We start from the raw sequence: 17,179 nt of genomic DNA, 5'->3' as shown, positions 1-17,179 counted from the left end.
TCTCACATTTTGTGTGTTTGCTGAGATCAGGCTGCTAATGCAGACGGGGGCAGGGCGTGATCTCTCAGGAGGCTTGGCTGGATCCGCCAATCCCCTGAGTGATTCACCATCTCTGACCAGCCCCCCTTAGCCTATACCTGAGCAGGCAAGGAGTGACAGAAGCAGCTGCTGCAACTTCACTGATTGTTCAAAAGTCTGCAGTGAAATTAGGGCTATGTTCACACATGTTGGAGTTTCATTGCAGTACTGCAGCGTATTCACAAAAATGATTATATGATGCTAAATGGCACAGAGGATCAGAGCCAGCACTTCCAATCCCACCTGGACAAAAAACAAGGCATAACCAGTATATCCTATGTGGTTTAATATTGGATAAAGATGCTCGATCATAATACGTGTGAAGATGAGAAGAAAAATGTTGAATTAAATTCATAAAGTTCTTTACTTTAATCCAATATCAGCATTACAGGTAGAGAATACAGTGTGCTGTGTGGTTTTACAGGTAGAGAATACAGCATGATGTGTGGTGTTACAGGTAGAGAATACAGAGTGCTGTGTGGTATTACAGGTAGAGAATACAGTGTGCTGTGTGGTGTTACAGGTAGAGAATACAGCGTGCTGTGTGGTATTACAGGTAGGGAATACAGTGTGCTGTGTGGTATTACAGGTAGAGAATACAGTGTGCTGTGTGGTGTTACAGGTAGAGAATACAGCGTGCTGTGTGGTATTACAGGTAGGGAATACAGTGTGCTGTGTGGTGTAACAGTTAGAGAAGGGGCCGGGCCGACAGGAGAAGAGAAGACAGCCACAGCGGGGGAGCAAGGTGCTAGGTGAGTTTTGGTTTGTTTTTCTGTTGTCTGGACGACATGTACAGGGGAGCTATATGGGAGGGGAGAGCACACAGGGGGGCTATATGGGAGGGGGAGAGCGCACAGAGGGGCTATATACTACTGGGGGAGAGCACACAGGGGGCTATATACTACTGGGGGAGAGCACACAGGGGGCTATATACTACTGGGGGAGAGCGCACAGGGGGGCTATATACTACAGGGGAGAGCACACAGGGGGCTATATACTACTGGGGGAGAGTGCACAGGGGGGCTATATATTACTGGGAGAGAGCACAGGGGGGGCTATATATTACTGGGAGAGCGCACAGGGCGGCTATATACTACATGGGAGAGCACACAGGGGGCTATATACTACTGTTGTAGAGTGCACAGGGGGGCTATATATTACTGGGGGAGCGCACAGGGGGGCTATATACTACTGGGGGAGCAACAGGGGGGCTATATACTACTGGGGGAGCAACAGGGGGGGCTATATACTACAGGGGGAGCTCAGGGGGCTATATACTACTGAGGAGAGAGCACAGGGGGGGTATATACTACAGGGGGAGAGTGCACAGGGGGGCTATATACTACAGGGGGAGAGCGCACAGAGGGGATATATACGACAGGGGGAAAGTGCACAGGGGGCTATATACTACTGGGGGAGAGAGCACAGGGGGGCTATATACTACAGGGGGGAGCTCACAGGGGGGCTATATACTACTGGGGAGAGTGCACAGGGGGGTATATACTACTGGGGGAGAGCTCACAGGGGGGGCTATATACTACTAGGGCAGTCACCCGCTTTGTACCTAATTTCAAAGGGCTGGTGAGAGAAAAAATGCCAGTTTTCCCACTAATAAACATCAGTTCTGTATGTAAATAGTTAAACAACGTTTGTGAAAAGTAACAAAACACGTTTCCTACTGATGTTCAGCTCGGACCTTCACCTGACAATAGACCCCGGTAAGTGGACCCTCACTAAAAGTTGTTGAGTACCCCTGGCCTAGATGTTCTGCAAGAGTTTTGGGTGGGGAATGGACTGTGATGAACAGCTGAGGGAAAGCAATGCATTCTGGAACCTGTAGTACTGTGTACAACTGCTCAACCAAGTACAGCCACAAAATACAGAACAAAAACCTCCAAAGCAAATGGATTTTTGGTAGTTTCAAAACTGGGTTAGACAGGTCAGCAGTGTTTTATGCTTCTGCAACAGGTTTTTTTTTTTTACCTCTACCTGGAGTTCCCATTTAATGTTCCAATGGTGCTTAAATTAACAGTTGGGGGAAGGGGATTAATCACCAAAGGTAGGGGCTTAATTCTCAGCTGTAAAAGGTGCACCAAAGTCTACATGATACATAGTTGAAATCGGCAAATGGAGTTCACTATATAAACACTTATGATGTACCATGAGATGTATATGATTTTTGATATTATTTGCTGTGTTATGAATTTTTTCAGTGATTGGATATTAGATTATTAATTGATGTATACACTTGAAGATGTATTTATAAGGGAATCAGCTGTAATTCATGTTCCAAACTGCTGAGAGTTAGAGAGCTGTTAGGACAAGGAGACACTTGGTACTTTTCCTATATCCAGCTAGGCTTCTTGGATGCTCCTGAATAGTAGAGATGAGCAAATCGGTTCGGCCGGTATGGGATCCGGTTCGGATTCGGATTTTTGGAAGTCTGCTCCGAATTTATTATTTTTTTTCTTGCTTTCTAAAATGGCAGCCGCCATTTTAGTAAGCAGGAAGTGTTCCGGGCGGGAAAAGCGCTTTCCCATGATGCCCGGAACACATCCAATCAGCACGGATTTTGCACTAGCCCACCCCCTGTGTGACGTTGGTATTGCTTTAAGAGGAGCGGTCACATGACCAGGCTGTGGAGTCAGAGTCGTGGAGTCGGTGCCCATTTTGTTGGAATAAAATAGACGACCCCGACTCCCAAAATATGTAATACATTGGTGCAGTTAGTTCATTGCAGTATGTGCTGAATATATTTTCATAAGAATTTGTGAAAATAATGTCCTGTAAAGGTCTGCTCTATTTCTTATATAAGGATCTAGGCTCTTAACTGAAATGAATGTGTGCTGCACTTTATGTACATGCTCATGACAGGGGGTAGCCCAGACCATTCCCTTACCTCACTTGTTCACCTCCCCTCTTCCCACCCTGCTGGACCAATCCCATATCCCTTAATAAAACACGGAAAACTGTTTGGAAAAAATTGTCCACAGCAGCCATTTATTAACATAAATTAACATACAAAATAAACAATAATGTACAAAATATTTAAACCCCTAACTATATATATATATATATATATCCAACCACAAAAAATGTATTGTCAGATACATATATATACATATACATATATATCCCACCCCCCATACCACCTAAACACAACCATTTCAACTTATAAATGCGAAGGGTCCTTGGTGGTCCAATTTCCCAACCAGTCTGCTCCACCACCGTCAGTTTGCCTCCAGCCGCCCGCTACTGGCCCAAAGGCCCCCATCCTCTATAGAATGACCAGCAGATGGCTAAACTAACCAGAATATATAACTCCGCTCCCCGTGATACCACACTGGCAGGAGCCCAGAACTTCCCCTGATGATACCAGTACATCAGAGGATTGCTACCCATGTACCCCCAAGTCAGTATGTGAGACCAACCCGAAGGACCCTCCACACCCGCCACCGCTGCTATGACAAGGAAAAAACAGAGGCCCCCCCCCCCTCCCCCCCCCCCCCCCCCCCCCCACACACACACACACAACCCTCGAAAACACAATAGGGAGGGTGGGTGGTACTCTGCTCACTGCTCTCTCCTCCTGAGTGTTGCCCTGAGGAGAGAGCAGGGGACCTATATAACCTCAGCCCACTCCCCAAACCCCTCCCCTAGCAACTCCCGCTCTGCGGCCCCCAGCTACCCCTTCATGGCTGGACAGCCCGTCATGGCGGCTTACCGCTCACGTGGGTCGCATGCAGCCTTTCTGTAGTGAAGCTTCTTGCTACAGATCAGAGGAAAAGACACTGGGAAGGAATGGCTGCACTCATCACAGATCTGCTAGAGAAAACAGGATTAAAGGAGACCTGTCACCTTTCGTGCCGGGGTGACAGGCTCCCGACCCCCAGCTCGATCCCCTTATACCGACCTGATCCAGCCGAGTCCCGCTCCCGGAGCTGGTCCCGGGACGGAGATATCCTGGTCAGAAGCCGGCGCGCACGCTGTGGAGATAGGTCCGGCATCCATAGAGAATGAATGGAGCAGAGTGCGTAGAGATGAGTCCGGCTCCATTCATTCTCTATGGACGGCGGACCTATCTGCACAGCGCGCTCCGGCTTCTGACCAGGATATCTCCGTCCCGGGACTCGGCGAGATGAGGTCAGTATAAGGAGATCTAGCTGGGGGTCGGGAGCCTGTCACCCTGGCACGGGGGGTTACAGGTCCTCTTTAAAGAAGTTTGCTCACTACATAAAGGGACTGTTATAGACAACATTTTGTAAATATTTTGGTCAGTAGATTTTACTATACATGAACAATAGACAGTTCAGCAGGTCTCTCACTGCACACAGGCTTCTATGGTAACCTGCATACCAGAAAGACTGTTATCTGATTAGCTGAGAGTAGTAACCTCACCCCCACGGAATCATGGGACTGAGTTCTGAGTGAACTTACAAGGTTTAGCACCATTATCTATAGCAGGGGTACTCAACAACTTTTAGTGAAGGTCCACTTACCGGGGTCTATTGTCAGGTGAAGGTCCGAGCTGAACATCAGTAGGAAACGTGTTTTGTTACTTTGTCACAAACGTTCAACTATTTATATACAGAATTGCTGCTTATTAGCGGGAAAACTGGCATTTTTTTCTCTCTCACCAGGCCTTTGATATTAGGTACAAAGGGGGTGACTGCCCTGGTAGTATATAGCCCCCCTGTTGCTCCCCCAGTAGTGTATAGCCCCCCCCTGTGCGCTCTCCCTCAGTAGTATATAGCCCCCTGTTGCTCCCCCAGTAGTATATAGCCCCCCTGTGCGCTCTCCCCCTGTAGTATATAGCCCCCTGTGAGCTCCCCCCAGTAGTATATAGCCTCCCGGTGCGCTCTCCCCCTGTAGAATATAGCCCCCTGTGAGCTCCCCCCAGTAGTATATAGCCCCCCTGTGCGCTCTCCCCCTGTAGTATATAGCCCCCTGTGCGCTGTCCCCCAGTAGTATATAGCCCCCTGTGAGCTCCGCCCAGTAGTATATAGCCCCCCTGTGCTCTCCCCCTGTAGTATATAGCCCCCTGTGAGCTCCCCCCAGTAGTATATAGCCCCCCTGTGAGCTCCCCCCTGTAGTATATAGCACCCTGTGAGCTCCCCCTGTAGTATATAGCCCCCCCGTGCGCTGTCCCCCTGTAGTATATAGCAGCCTGTGAGCTCCCCCCAGTAGTATATAGCGCCACTGTGCTCTCCCCCCAGTAGTATATAGCCCCCTGTGAGGTCCCCCCAGTAGTATATAGCCCCCCTTGTGCTTTCCCCCTGTAGTATATAGCCCCTGTGAGGTCCCCCCTGTAGTATATAACCCCCTGTGCGCTCCCCCCAGTAGTATATAGCCCCCTCAGTAGTATATAGCCCCCTGTGAGGTCCCCCCTGTAGTATATAGCCCCCTGTGAGGTCCCCCCTGTAGTATATAGCCCCCTGTGCGCTCCCCCCAGTAGTATATAGCCCCCTCAGTAGTATATAGCCCCCTGTGAGGTCCCCCCAGTAGTATATAGCCCCCCTTGTGCTTTCCCCCTGTAGTATATAGCCCCTGTGAGGTCCCCCCTGTAGTATATAACCCCCTGTGCGCTCCCCCCAGTAGTATATAGCCCCCTCAGTAGTATATAGCCCCCTGTGAGGTCCCCCCTGTAGTATATAGCCCCCTGTGAGGTCCCCCCTGTAGTATATAGCCCCCTGTGAGGTCCCCCCTGTAGTATATAGCCCCCTGTGAGGTCCCCCCTGTAGTATATAGCCCCCTGTGCGCTCCCCCCAGTAGTATATAGCCCCCTCAGTAGTATATAGCCCCCTGTGAGGTCCCCCTGTAGTATATAGTCCACCTGTGCGCTCTCCCCTTGTAGATGCCCCCCAGACAGAAAAAAAACAAAACAAAAACAACTCACCTAGCACCTCGTTCCCCGCTGCGGCTGTCTTCTTCTCTTCCCGTCGGTCCGGCCCCCGGCTGATACGCGCTCTCTGGGGATGTCCCGGGGATTCCCCAGCAGAGCGCGCATCAGTGACCTCAGCGTACGCCGCCGGCCTGCACTTCCGGGAAGGACAGGCCGGCAGCGTACGCTGAGGTCTGTGGTGCGCGCTCTGCTGGGGAATCCCCGGGACATCCCCAGAGAGCGCGTATCAGCCGGGGGCCGGACCGACACTGCCCCCAGCCCCACAGGCGTACTGACATCTAAGGACAGTACGCCTATGGGGCGGGAGGCAGTGCGGTGGGGAGCGGGACGGACCGGATCCGGGGCGGTTAGGAGGTCTGACCAGGGGTCCGGACAGCTGGCCTCCGCGGTCCGGGTTCGGACCGCGGTCCGCCAGTTGAGGACCCCTGATCTATAGTAAGCAAAGGATACAAGTGTTGTGACTGTGAGGACTGGAAAGCTTGACTTTATCTGTAATTGTGTTGGAGAACACAATTTCCTGCTCTGTCAGAAGAAGAGCTTGATCACTGCTGGAGACCCACCCACAGCCTGAGGACACAGAGTGACTGCTTGTCAGCCAGTGAGTATTTCTTAGCATATCTAAACTTTCAATAAATTGTGCATAAATCAATTGTCCAGTATGTGTTCTCTCTGTATGCTTTATGTGTTATTTTGCTTCTCTTCTGAGCTCTTGTTTGGAGAGATTAGCTGCTCTGCTGGCTATATATATGCTATACATAGAATTTAACCCATAGGTGATACAGCCAGTTTTTGCATTTATGACACGGCCAAATTTTTCAAATATGACATGTGTCACTTTAAGCATCAATAACTTTGGAATGCTTTAACCAATCCTTGTAATTCCAAGATTTTTTTTTTCAAGACATATTCTACTTTATGTTAGTGGTAAATTTGGGTTTATAACTTTGGGTTTTGGGTTTTTGTGAAAAAACTCCAAAATGTTGTGAAAATTTGAAAAAATTGCATTTCTCTACATTGGAAAGTCTCTGCCAATAAGGAAAATAGTAATACTACATAAATTATTTATTAATTCATATCTAGAACATGTCTACTTTATAATAACAGCATTTGGCGAACATGCTTTTACTTGTTTAGGATGATAGAGGCCGTTAATGTTTAGTAGCAATTTTCAAATTTTTCATGAAAATTTCAAACTGAGAAATTCTTTAGGCACCAGTTCAGTTTTGAAGTATATTTTGGAGGCCTGTATACTAGAAACCCCCATAATTTACCCCATTTTGAAATCTACACCCTTTCAAGTATTCAAATCTACAGTCACACAGTTTTTTTTAACCCTTTGGGCATTTCACAGGAATAGCTGCAAAGTAAGAGTGAAAAGTTAAAATTTGCATTTTCTTTGCAGAAATTCCAATGTAATCCTATGTATTTTTTACCACACCAATTACTGTTATCGATCCACCAATGCTGGCAATTGCCGATGCTGGAACTCTTTTGGGGGTCCAGTGGCAGTTACACTAGACTGTCAGCTATCAGCTGACAGTTTAGTTGCGGCTCCCGGTCACTGTTTGTGTAAACAGCGAGTATCTGAAGCTGCGCAGTTATAATACATCATCGTGCTGAAACTAACCTTCTACCATGACGTATTATAACTGCATGGTGCGGCTAGGGGTTAAGGGGGGAAACTGTTTTCTAACATCTCATATTTAGAAATACAGAAACAAACATGTGAGAAAGTACTGTAGTTGTAAAAGCTGTTGCCAAAGCACTGCTAGTAGTTTCACTTTGTAAACTGTGAAGCAGTAAGATGTAAAACACCCAGGGCCTGATGTATGAAAACTGTCTAGGTGTAAAAGTTTTTGTTGCCCATAGCAACCAATCAGAGCTCCCCTTTCATATAGTGCTGTGGAGAAATTAAAGCAGAGCTCTGATTGTTTGCTATGGGTAACAAAGTGTCTTAGACCAAGACAGTTTTCACACATCAGGTCCTGTATCCAGAGAAAAGCCTGATACTGAAAGTTCAGCGTAAAGATATCTAATAAAACACATATTACAAACTTTTTATTTGTCATGACTGATAAGGCCAGGTGATGCGATTTTACCTACTTGCACCATACCTATATGACTACACCTATATATATTGCCCTCTGAAGAGACAGGAGATGATTAGAGCATGATCAGAGCGTGATCAGAGGGTGACAGAGATGTTCTGGATGAGCACGTCAATGAGAACAGCTCCTGGAAAATTATCATTTGTAGTCACAATACCCAAGGAGAAGAGAGCCAGAAATCTATAAACAATTTATGGAAAATAACATGTTGTGCTAGCTTGACGGCGCAGTACAGGAAACTGCTACCATTTATGGACTGGCCTATCAGAGTGTGACATGTATGTGTCTTGTGACTTGGAACCCCGTCTGTATTAAATGTTTACATTTCTTATGAATACACTACGCATGAGTAGTACCACCCCATATTCTGTCTATAAAATGTGATTACCATAATAAAACGTAGCCATTTATCCAGGCTTATAACCATGATACATTGTCTTATTTGTGTCGTGATTTATAAGTGACGAGTTGGTAATACTGCAGGTTACAGCTCTAGATATATTTAAAAACCATCCATCCTGGGAGGACCTGGCTCCATAGAGTCAGGTCAACATCTAAATTTAGACTTATCAATGACATATCTGTACTATTGATTTATGCAAAGTTTGTTTTATTTCTACCCAAAGTTATACTCGCTATCCTTTCAGAGATTACAATATACCTTTTTTTTCATAGGACAAAATTATTTTGAGGACGAACTTATATTATTATAAAATGTCTAAGAAGCTTCCTATGAAGTCAGCTGTCTTTGAGCATTTCACACTGACGGAAGATAAAAAATATTTTGTGTGTCAGTGTAAAATGAGTGATCCAGATGAAAACAAATGCTGTGATGTCAAAATCAGTGCATACTCAGGAAGTGATACAAACGCTCCTACGAGAGCTCCCAATCTAAAAAGACATTAAAACCGCTTCCACCCAAAAGTTTTCAAATCTGTGACTGAGAAGGATCAGAGTGACACTAAAAAACCAGTGCCCAGCACTTCCCGCCAGGCAATGGAGGACGAAAGAGTGTCTCAAACATCAGTAACAAGATATTTTATAAGTGACAAAATTACTGTAACAATGAGAGCAGATGTGTTTAAAAGACAGCTCATACAGCTTGTTGTGAAGGACGGTGTACCATTATCATTATTTTCTCGGCCAGCTTTTACAGCTCTTTATGGAGAAATGGCCCGCAAGCTTGGTGTTTCTTTGGAAAGAGAAAGTATTCGAAAAGTAGTGATTGAAGAAGCCTTTAACCAAAAAGAAGATCTTAAAAAGATTCTCAAGAGACGCTTTATATATCTTAAAATGGACGCCTGCACACGTCACAGAGTGAACTATTTTGCTATAAATGTTCGATTTGTTTGTGACAACAAAAAAATTTGTTACCAAGACACTGGCAGTAAAGGACACTAAAGCTCATAACACCAGTTAGGCCAGTTTCTCCAGGCCTTAGTGGAAAATGTTCTGCAAAATTATGAACTCAAAAAAGAACAGATTCTTGCTATTGTAACAGACAATGCTTCAAATATGACAAGTACAATTAAACTGATGAATGAGAATAAGGAAGGTGAACAACAGTTAGAAGAAATCTTTGGATTCAGTATGTGTGAGATGGAAGGCCAAAGTCCTGATCTTGTAACTGAAGAACAAACAGGTATTCCTACAGAACAACAGCAACATGATACTCTACAATTAGATCTTGCTGAAGCTGCTTCAAAATTCTGTCATATTTATCACATGCGCTGTGCTGTGCACACACTGCAGCTGGCGATCAGAGATAGTCTGCAAGAGGGACATGCTGGAACTCTGATTGGCAAGGTGAGGCAATTGGCTATTGCTGCCCGAACCCCTAAAATTGATTCTATCTTCTAAGAGACGTGCTGGGAAAGGGGCAATTGTAGATCAAGCCACTCGGTGAGGCAGTACCTATTTGATGATTGAGCGATTGGTTGAGCTGAAACCCTTTCTTGTGGACATGGCCAACCCTCAGGTAACATTAAGTGAAGGTCAATGGACACAGGTGGCTGAATTAAAGGAACTGCTTCAACATCCACAGTGACTAAAAAAATTACAAGCTGAGGATTTAACTCCTGGAAATTTCATAAAGGAGTGGAAGAACTTGCTTTTTAGCCTGTCCCAGAGAGGAGGCTTAATCGCAGATGGCAATGCTGCTTCAATGAAAAGGAGAGATACACTGTTATTAGATAATAAAATTCTTTTGGCAGCTGTTTATGTGGACCCAAGTCATCGTATATTGCTGGATGATCAACAGATTACTAAAGGAAAGGAAGCTCTGACTGAGGTAGCAATTAGGATGAGTGGGCTACAGGACTGCCAAGAAGAAGAGGAATTGGGTCTTGCCAGTGCTGCTGCCATATCTTCAGCCTCATCAGATAAAGAGTTTAACTTTGAAAAGTATTTTGATGACATAGAGCAGGCAAAGCGTTGTCGCAGGGAAAAAGATTACACTCCCACAGAAAACAGACTGACTGTATTTCAGCAAAATTTTTCACTTGCTCTCAAAGAAGTAGAAGAGTTCAACCGATCATCAAAACTGATTGTGCATGAGGCAATTCCTTTATACCCCGAGATTGTTAGAGATGTTGGCCATGTGGTCACCGCTTTGCCATCAACCCAAGTTAGTGTAGAGAGGCTGTTCTCTAGCCTTAAAATAATTCGATCAGATTTAAAGGTCATCTATAAAAGAGGATCTGATGGAGGCAATACTTTTTCTCAGAACAAATTCATAGACTCCATGTTATTCAGGACGTTGTTGTTGAAAACTGTTTTTTTCCCCACTTACTGCAGCGTTTTGCATATTTGCAATTTAATAAAGTTTTTGTGTTCTAAAGTTGTATCCAATAAATATATTTTATGTTCTACCTAAATAGCTTGATTATTGTATTATAAGGATGATAAAAAGCTTAAATTAAGTTATCTCTTAAACATGCGCCATGTATGAGGGAGTCGGAGTCGGGGTTAGGGGAAATTGAGGAGCCAGAACTTTGGTTTACAGACTGAACAAGCCCTGCACATGACCGCATGAGGCAGTCTGCAGAGAGAGAGAGAGAGAGGAAGGAGACTGTGTGACAAAACTCTGCTGCTGTACGCTGCTGTACTGACTACTGAGAAGATATTGTACAAAAGCAAAGACCAAAAGATTATTAGGAAAGCGGAGAGGAAAAACATATATTGATTGAGAGAGAAAAATAGACAGGGCGAAAGATAGATAGATTAGGCATAGGAGAGCAAAGGGTGCACAGAACAAAAACGTGCTATACAGATATATAAGTACTATACCCTTGTGAGAGTGTATATGACATAGATGTTATCCTGAGGCACAAATATACCTCGTGCATTTGTGTAGAATAAAACTCTAAAAAAGGTGCTCTACAGATATTCCAAGTACAGTAGTTTGATCCTTGTGAGAGTGTATATGACATATGTGTTATCCTAAGGCACAACTATACCTTGTCCATTTGTGGAGAATAAAACTGTAAAAAAGGGCTCTACAGATATTCCAAGTACAATAGTTGGATATATGTGAGAGTGTATATGACATACGTGTTATCCTAAGACACAAATATACCTCGTGCATTTGTGGAGAATAAAACTAAAAAAAAAAAAGGCTCTACAGATATTCCAAGTACAATAGTTGGATCCTTGTGAGATTGTATATGACATACGTGTTATCCTAAGACACAAATATACCTTGTGCATTTATGGAGAATAAAACTCTAAAAAAGGGCTCTACAGATATTCCAAGTACAATAGTTGGATCCTTGTGAGAGTGTATATGACATACGTGTTATCCTAAGACACAAATATACCTTGCGTATTTGTGGAGAATAAAACTCTAAAAAATGGCTCCCACCTTCTCCATCTGACATCATCAGCAACATCATGCTAAATTTTGAACCGCTGCCTGCAAAGGAACTGTTGGCGTCAAAGAGCAGCCAACTGCTCTTTGATAACGATGAGCATGTGGGGGAAGAGACGGGACAATCGAGTGGAGGGCATAGCTGTGTCAGAGGCCATATCAGAGCAGGCCCATGATAGGCCTGGCAGGAGAGCAGTAGGCAGTAGATGATAGAGGGCTTGGCAGGAGCCTGATGAGGATGATAGCATAATTCTGGAACTGGATGATGCTACATCGGATGTTACATGGGATCCACGTCAGGAGCTTATTCGACGGATTCGTCAATCAGGAATCCGTCCGCCAGCAGGCCCGCCACAACTAAGAAGCAGACAGGCAGCAGTAGTAGCCAAATAAGTCGGAAGCGTAGCCGGGACAAGCAGATGAGGTCCTAGTATCGGCAGCGCCCGCCCATCCTTGCAGCCTGTCCGTACTAGACTCTACACCTCGCCTGTATGGCAGTTTTTTAAAAAGTGTCAGGAGGATACCTATGTGTTCATCTTTCGCCTGTGTGACAGGTGCATTAAAAGAGGCAAGAGTTGCCATCCTGGCGCCATGGCTGCCCATATGAAGCCCACCACCTTTCCGCCTGGGAGAAACGGGGTGATAGTGGGTCACAGCAGGCCCAGGCAGACCCTCGGTCAACAGCAGCAGGAAGCAGCGGTAGTCAGGGGGGCCTTTCACAGAGTCAGACCTTCTCTGTGAAAGGGAGTGTGGCTTCACTCCCTTCTTCGGCTGGTGGCCCCTGTGTTGCTAGCAATAGGTAGCCTGTCATCATGGAGTCCCTGTACCGGAGGCAGACATATGCACCCAGAAATCCTGCAGCAGTCAAGCTGAACGCTCACCTGGCCAAGTTGCTGGTGCCCCAGGCTCTGCCTTTTAAAGTGGTGGACTCAGCACCTTTCCATGAACTGATGTTGTGTGCGAAGCCACGGTGGAAGGTGCCGAGTCGACACTACTTTTCCAACACAGCTGTGCCGGCCATGTAGAGGTATGTTCGCGAAAAGGTTGCTCACTCGCTGAGCCATTCAGTGAGCAGACATGTACATTTAACCACAGACATCTGGAGCTGTAATTACGGGCAAGGGCAGTATATGTCCATTACTGCTCAGTGGGTAAATGTAATATGGCCAGCGGACCCCCAACAACTTGGCCAGGGAAGGGCGATGACACCACCCCGTTGTCACAGCAAGGTTCCTGTGTTCTGGTCCTCCTCCACCTCCTCCAGTAGGTCTAAAGCCCTTGTACCACTTGGGTGTAGCTTGGAGGTGTCACGCTTTGCTGCACCTAGCCTGCCTGGGGGAAAGGAGACACAGGGGAAGAGCTGCACCGCCTGCTCGAGACAGAAATCCTCTCGTGGCTGACTTCACGCCATCTGAAAGTTGAGACGGTGGTGAGTGACAATGGGAGCAACATTCTCTCCGCACTGCGTCAAGCCATTCAAGTCGCTCTCACCACATCCTCCTCAACCTGCAGCGGAGGAATGGTCTTCCCAACCATCGTCTCGCTTGCGATGTAGTCATGCAGTGGAACTCCACCAGGACTGAGCGCCATCATACCCATGCTTCATGTACTGGAGCTGATGCGACTCAGTGGCGAGGGGGGAAGAGGTCTTGCCACTGTCGCAGCCTGGGTCGCTGGAGGAAGGCTTGGTGGAGGAGGAGGCAGAGGAAGTTGAGGACCTGAACGCACAGGAACTCTTAGGGGAGACGGGTGGAGAAGGAGATGAGCCTTCCTGTCAGACCAGAGGGGGTCCAGAGGAGGATATGCAGGGCGATGAGAAGAATGGAGGCAGTACCCATTGGCAGTATGCTGTGGAGATTGAGGCGGGGACACCTTCCCACTCCCTGGTGGAAATGGCTAAGAGCATGTTGATATGCTTTCGCGCTGAGCCACGCTTGCACATTGACCCACACTACTGGACCCACGGTATCGCAACAAGCTGTGTGAATTCATTCACCCTTCCCAACGGGAGGAAAAAATGAATTATTATAGAGAGGAGCTGGGTGCACAGTTAGCGGAAGCCTTTGGAACACGGCGCTCTCATTCACGCCATTCCCACCAGGGCCACACCAACAGTGCTGCCTCCTCCACATCCTCCTCTAGCAGCTTGGGTGGCATGAGCAGCGGCACCAGTCTGAGCATGATGTCCATGATGCACGCTTTCATGCAGCCACAGGCTGGGGTAACAGGAGCACCCATATAGCAGCAGGACATGGCGGCACTCCTCAAACAGCAAGTCCAGGTGTTTTTGGACTCTATGTTGCCACCTAACGTCCCGGAACCCCTGGACTACTGGGTGGGAAAATTAGATGTCTGGCCACAACTCGCTGAATTTGCTTTGGACATACTCTCCTGTTCAGCCAGCAGTGTGTCAACCGAGCGAAGTTTCAGCACAGCAGGTCATATTGGCAGTCCCAGGAGAACCAGATTGTCCTGTGATAGTGTGGAACTTTCATCAAAATGAACGCCACATGGATAGATAAGGACTTTGTGACACCTGCTCCTGATACCACAGAGTAGGATTTGGTCCTGTTGTCACCAAGATGTAGGACCTTATATTATGCATATATTATGGCCTATATGTCATTCCACCATTCCTGCTGCTGCTGCCCTGCTACCTCTCGCCTGTCCATGGACCTCATTATTCTGCTTCCACTGCTCATGTCACCCCATTGCAACTGCTACTCCTGCCCTGGCCTCCATGTTGACTACTGCCGCTCCTGTACTGGCCTCCATGTTGACTACTGCTGGGCCTTCACTGGCCTCCATGTTGACTACTGTTGGGCCTGCCCTTACCTCCATGTTGATTACTGTTGTGCCTGCCCTTGCCTCCATGTTGACTACTGCTGTGCCTGTCCTTGCTTTCATGTTGACTACTGCTGTGCCTGCCCTTGACTCCATGTTGGCTACTGCTGGGCCTTAACTGGTCTCTATGTTGACTACTGCAGGGCCTGCCCTTGTCTTCTTGTTGGCTACTGCTGGGCCTTCACTGGCCTGCATGTTTACTCTTGCTGTGCCTGCCCTTGCCTCCATGTTGACTACCGCTGTGCCTTCACTGGCCTGCATTTTGACTACTGCTGTGCCTGCCCTTGCCTCCATGTTGGCTACTGCTGGGCCTTAACTGGCCTCCGTGTTGGCTACTGCTGCTCCTGCCTGGCCTCCGTGTTGGCTACTGCTGCTCCTGCCTGGCCTCCGTGTTGGCTACTGCTGCTCCTGTACTGGCCTCCAAGTTGACTACTGCTGCTCCTGTACTGGCCTCCATGTTGACTACTGCTGCTCCTGTACTGGCTTCAAATGACTATTGCTGGACCTCCACTGGCCTCCAATGACTACTGCTGGTTCTTCACTTCATTTGCATAGACCCTGTAATGGTGAATATTGAAGTCTAAAAATTTTTTTTGACAGATATTGAAAAGATAATGATGTTACTGACATGTAGAGCCCTAAATTCAACCAAATACACTACCCCCGTATCATATAGATGCTTTAAACTATGAAATCCGATGAAATCCAAAATTCAGATGAACCGAACTTTTCAAAAAAATCTGGTCAGAACGAACTTTTGAAGAGTTCGCTCATCTCTACTGAATAGTTGCACGTTGGAATATGTCCTTCCCCCTGATTGACTCCTGGAAGCTGAGTCCCAAACCCAAACAGGTTTAGGTGTGGGAAAGAGGTGTTTGATGCTTCTCACTATATAATACATTTTCTACATCCTAGAATCACAGACAGATTAAGAAGACACCTGGTAACTTACATATATCGAACGGCATCAGAAGTTTGGAATGTAAATTGCGGCTGACAGATTCTCTTTAAGTGTAGCTTCACACACACCGTTTTACAGCAGATTTCATGCTGTGGATCCGCAGCAGACTTGATCTAAATAACTGAACACAGCATCAAATCTGCTGCAGATCCTATACGTATCAACGAACCCTAAGAGTGTTGTGAGCACTAGCCATTTATGCTAGAGAAAGGGCATGAACTAGCTGAAACCTTGCATCGCTTTATTCGCAACTTTATTTTCGCTGAAGTGCCGTCTTAGCTTGTGTTCACTGGATTTCTAGCAGACACGGTCCGGTGAAGAGTGCACCAACAAGAGGTTGGCCATTGATCATTTGGTTGTTAAGCCATTCTTCTAATATGCAGGAGAATAGGATTCTTGCCACACCCCTCCCCCACCCTCCAGCTGCTGATTGACAAGTTAACTGCCTATACACAGCATAGATAGATATCTGCCAATCAGCAGTTGGTGGGTGGAGTTTTCTGCTTCTCATGAATATTGAGGACTACTGGGCTCATGCACATAATGGAGAGGTCTACTTATTGTCCATGTTATTCAGGAAGATCTCTCTGGATCAGCAGCACAGAACAATGTAAGTGATACATCATTCTGTTCAGCTTCTCTGTCGCCATTTTACATGCATGTATAAACTATACATAGGAGTGGTGGCAGCAGGTCTAAAGATTGTTCAGGCAAACCCTCCCCGTTTGCTTTCTGTCCATGTAATAACACAAGCACTAAGTAGGAAATGAGGGGGAAGCAAGCGCTGACCTCAACTTCTACAGTTGTACAGAGAACATGCAGATGGCTCCTTACCCTCTATCCTCATTCATCAGGCAGCAGTACAGTAAGCCTGGACTTGTGATGTTTGGTAGCAGGACAGGTGGAGGGGCAGAGCAAAGAATCTTCTCTGTGTATATATTCCTCAGTAGGTGAGTGTGCCTGGTGAGTGCAGGTTTACCCATACTCACTGCACTATTACTACCGTGTAAAACCAGAGTTAATAACTAGAGATGAGCGAACCTCAAGCATGCTCAAGTCAATCCGAACCCGAACGTTCGGCATTTGATTAGCGGGGGCTGCTAAACTTGGATAAAGCTCTAAGGCTGTCTGGAAAACATGGATACAGCCAATGACTATATCCATGTTTTCCACATAGCCTTAGGGGTTTTATCTAACTCCAGCAGCCACCGATAATCAAATGCCGAAAGTTCGGGTTCGGATGGACGATGCATGCTCGAGGTTCACTCATCTCTATTAATAACCCTTACCTGAAAAAGTGCAAAAGTCCATAGGATGGTTTGTACAGGGAAGCCTGCAGTCGGGAAGTCCTTAAGACTCTTGCAGCCAGGGAGGTGCAGGGGAGCTAGTGATGCTTGCACAGTAAAATTTTATTTTTT

This window comes from Dendropsophus ebraccatus, chromosome 2, assembly GCF_027789765.1.
Source record: "Dendropsophus ebraccatus isolate aDenEbr1 chromosome 2, aDenEbr1.pat, whole genome shotgun sequence".
Lineage (NCBI taxonomy): Eukaryota > Metazoa > Chordata > Amphibia > Anura > Hylidae > Dendropsophus > Dendropsophus ebraccatus.
This window is presented reverse-complemented; position numbering follows the sequence as displayed.